We start from the raw sequence: 5042 nt of genomic DNA on the forward strand, positions 1-5042 counted from the left end.
TTGTAACATATTGCATATTTAATAAGCCATAGGCTATATCATGCTGATTTTAAAAAAGACTGAAATAGTCTACACATCATCATCATCATCACCAACTAGAAATTTTAAGAACTTCATAGTAAATAAACAAATAAATAAACATGTAAATAAATAAATATGCAAATTTTAGGCATCTTCACTCTTAAAATTTCTTGCTTTCTCATTCAAAATCCTTATCCCGCCTGATATTAGGCAGAAATAATTTTCCTTGTAATTGCTGCCACCACTAGGTAAGCCACGTGTATATGAGTGTGTGTGTGTGTAGGAGAAGTTTGCTCCCCAACCGTTATGGTCTCAGGTTCAGTCCCATCCGCAGCACCTTGGGGAAGTGTCTTCTGCTATAGCCATGAGCCGACCAAAACATTGTGAATGGATTTGTTAGACGGAAACTAAAAGAAACCCATCTTGTATGTTGTCAGTTACATCTTCGTATCTAGCAACAAATCTAGCTGCTACCATCCTTGTGAGGGAATGGCAGAAGAAATATACAAATTTGGGCGAGTAACCGAACTTTCTGCGAACAAATCATAAAAGTATCCTGTATATAGTGACAGAAAATTTGTCAAAGACTTTTAACAGATTCACAGATGCGATGAACAGATCCTGATTTTTTTTGCTGAACTTCTGAAGCAACCTCGCATCGAAGGTCATGTCGACTGCATTGCAACTCTGGCGTGAGGCTTTCTAATAGTGATTCATCATCATCATCATCGTTTAACGTCCGCTTTCCATGCTAGCATGGGTTGGACGATTTGACTGAGGATTGGTGAACCAGATGGCTACACCAGGCTCCAATCTGATTTGGCAGAGTTTCTACAGCTGGATGCCCTTCTTAACGCCAACCACTCAGAGAGTGTAGTAGGTGCTTTTACGTGCCTACAACACGAAGGCCAATCAGGCGGTACTGGCAACGGCCACACTCAAAATGGTGTATTTTACGTGCCACCTACACAGGAGCCAGTCCAGCGGCACTGGCAACGATCTCGCTCGAATGTCTTTACACGTGCCAGGAAGGCGACGCTGGGCACAGGTGCCATCACGATTTCGCTTTCGCTTGCCCCAACAGGTCTTCGCAGGATCGGTTATATGAATATATTCCTTTCGATAATATGAATATAATCCTTTCAGTTGAAAACTCCAATAAGCAGCAATGTCTTTATTGTTTTCTGTGTATGTATGTGGATGTGTTTTTATGTATTTGTACATGGGTACGAATTCAATTACTTCCTTCTTACCGTTCTTTGTTATTTAATATCATTCTGGTGTTTCTAAACCTATGCTTTGTGATTTGAATTACAATTTAGTTTACTTCGGAGTATGTGCGTGTGCTTGTGCCATTATTTGATATTCGATATCTTTTTACAAATAGGATTTTCTGAATATTTGCTTTAAACCCAATAAAAATGATTTGTAGAATAAGTTATAAATTGAGAATGTTTCACTCTAATCTTTTCATCTGCATTTTTATCTGAAGTGAACATGCAATAAACCACACAAATTGATTCATTCACTTCCACGAAAACTTTATGACAATAAAACGACAGAGGAAACAATGTAGAAATTTTTTACTATCTAGGCCCGTTACATGTGTATCTTGTGGACTCGCATGTCGTTAAATACTAATATCTTGCAACCGGAGATGTTTTAGTGTCTTTGATGGTCATATAGGTGGAAATATTTCTATTTTATTTAAGAGGAAGTAGAATAGTACTACTCACTGTTGTCGGGTCGCCCCAGACTTGTGAGAATGATGTTCAACTTGAAGTTTTAGGAAGATGATATCTGAGAAAGATGTGAGCAGGGAGAAAGTAACAGGGGCATTGAATTGAAATTACGAGCTAAAAGACTGGGTGAAATATTTTGTATAAGGATTGGGCTTTTTGTTACGATAGATAGAGAAGGCAAGGAGAAGTCAGGAGAATATATCGAGTGTGTTCACGCAGAGGTGGTAACCAATTCACTTGTTCAGAAGATTAGTAAAAGTAATGGCAGAAAAAGAGTTGGAAGGTAGCCAGGCGGCGAGCTGGCAGAAACGTTAGCACACCGGGCGAAATCCTTAGCGGTATTTCGTCTGCCGTTACGTTCTGAGTTCAAATTCCACCGAGGTCGACTTTGCCTTTCATCCTTTCGAGGTCGATAAATTAAGTACCAGTTACGTACTGGGATCGATGTAATCAGCTTAATGTCCTTGTTTGTCCCCTCTATGTTTAAAAGAAATAAGAAAAAGAGTTGGAAGGTAGCCAGTGCAGTCTTTACTTTTTGGTGTGAAGTTAAAATAGACAGTGTAAAGTAAACTATGTTAGATTCTCGCAAACTTACTTAATTCGCGCCCTAAGGAATATGTCATCGGCGACTTACCTCCACTGGTTTCGATTCTGAGCTGTCTTTCATCTCCTAAGTCTTGTTGGTTTTGAATTGTTATCGATGCTTCTTTAACCTTGCTTTTTTTTCTAGGTAGGGGTGCTGGCCCTTCGCATACCCTAAGGAAGAGATGGCTCATATTAGGGTGACCTCTATTCTTTGACCTGTTCAGCACGGGATGCTCCACCTGGAGTTCCACTAGTATGACTCTTAGGGTCATTGAGGAATAAAAGCTCTCACACCGCAACAAGGACTGGGCCTTGAGTTCTTAGATTGTAAACGAATAATATTTGTTTTTAGCTGGAGATATCTCTGTATCTTTTATGGCAGCTATAAAGCTGAAATAATGTATTTCACATGGCAGCATTAGAGCTTTGTTTTACGGTGATCCAGTTTCTATCTCTATCAATACAAAAGCAGTTGGAAAGACGTGAAAACCTGTCCTTAAAACAGTACCCCAGACTTTGATAACCACACAGGCATACTTTTGAAAACAAGTATCAACAGCAATAATGGTTTCAAATTTTTGGCAATTTTAAGGTCAGCATTTTATTAGGAGTGGAGGGAGTCAATTGCAAAGACCTCGATGCTCAATGAAAGGCTAAGTCGACCTCGGTAGAATTTGAATCCATAACTTAAAGAAGAAATGCCGCTAAGCAGTAATAATGGTTTGAAATTTTAGCAAAGGGTCAGCAATTTCAGCGGAGGGAGTAAGACGATTACATCGATCCCAGGGCTCAAATGGTACTTATTTTATCGACCTTGAAAGGGATGAAAGACAAAGTCGACCTTGGTGGAATTTGAACACAGATCGTAAAAACGGACGAAATGCTACTAAGCATTTTTCCCGGCATGCTAAAAATTCTGCCAGTTCGCCACCTTATCAGTTCACCACCTTACCAGATCGCTGCCTTAGTATCAGCAATAATAATAGTGTCTCAATCTGAGACATCTGAGGAAGTTTGGATTTTAGGCATTAGACCAATGTCAAAGATTAATTACACTATTAACGCAGCAAAAAGAGAAAAAAAGAAAGGAAAGAAATGAGATTGTCAGAAAGAAGTGTGCCAGTGTTTTAATAACCATTTCTGACTCATCTGTTGGGTCACAAATTTATAACAGAGTGGGGAGGAGATAGGATTCATGTTTTTATTTTCAACACCAATGGCGACATTTTGTTATAATCATTAGTAACTTGACGAAAGTATTGTGTTCGTGTTCTAGTTCAGTAGTCGGCCAAACAATTTCTGCAGCTACCTGTCATTGGGTTTAGTTCGTCTGTAAATAAAGAAATAAAATATCATTTTTGTGGATTATATCTGTGGCCACACTGGGGCACCACGTTATAGAATTTTTAGTCGAATGAATCGAGCCGAGTACTTATTTATTTTAAAGCCTGCTACTTATATCGGTGTCTTACGTTGAACCGCTAAGTTAAGGGGACGTAAATACACCAACACAGATTGTTAAGCGGTGGTGGACACACACACACACACACACACACACACACACGATGGGCTTCTTTGGTAAAACGATGAATTAAACCTTATTACATTGCAGTGGCGGCTCGTGTGTAGGCACTGCGGAACTGCAGCACCCCCTATTTCCACTCGATATTATCGATAACATTCAATATAATGAGCCCTTTTTTTCTTTAATTCTTTCTTTATACACATTCATTATATAATCCTTAAGCTTAATGTCAGTAGCCATCCCCTAGTTTATGAAAAAATGCAAAAATCCTTGTATAGAACTGTGCGCTTCACAGTTCCAGCGACGCGGTGTTTGGCTGTTGTGCACATGCTCACATGCCCGAGATAGGAAGCTTCTCACTAGGGAGAGAGAGCACTGCGTGAAAAGCAGTGCCGAATGAAAGGTAATGTTACTTTTTGACTCCGCGTGTGTTGTGCTTAAAAAACGTGATAAAGTGTAGAATTAGATTATTATCCTGCTTCCAGCTTCAGTGTTGCTGCTAGGATTTGAAAAATAGGGCACATTCCTCTCCACCGTTATTTTGTGATTTAGAGGACATCCTGTTGGCGGCCAGCCATGAGACTCGAACTCACATCCCTGTGATTCCGCATCAAGTGCTTTACCATAAAGCTAAACTTCCTGAACGACAAATTCTTCTGCAAATTTAGGATATATAAATCTAGCTTTATAAGACGCCGACAGAATTTTCTGCAAAATATTGATAGTTTATCCTGTTCATGCTATATTATTAGCATTATCCTGCGCTTGAGAATAAACTTATTTCCTTATCTGTATCTTTCAATACATCTCAACGCTTCTGAAGCAAACTTTATTGACTTTCAGCGTAGGTTGAATTTAACGTACAATAGCGTCTTATAAAGCTAGATTTATATATCCTAAATTTGCAGAAGAATTTATCATTCGGACAGTTTAGCTTAATGGTAAAGCACATGACGCGTAATCACATGGTTGTGAGTTCGAGTCTCATGGCTGGCCACCGACAGAATTTTCTGCAAAATATGGATAGTTTATCCTGTTCATGCTCTATTATTAACATTATCCAGCGTTTGAGAATAAAATTATTTCCTTATCTTTATATATATATATATATATATACATATGTTATTTGTGTATGAAGGCCACCATTGGTTTCATAATCAGAAATATTT

Source organism: Octopus bimaculoides, chromosome 8 (genome assembly GCF_001194135.2).
Source record: "Octopus bimaculoides isolate UCB-OBI-ISO-001 chromosome 8, ASM119413v2, whole genome shotgun sequence".
In the NCBI taxonomy this organism is placed as follows: domain Eukaryota; kingdom Metazoa; phylum Mollusca; class Cephalopoda; order Octopoda; family Octopodidae; genus Octopus; species Octopus bimaculoides.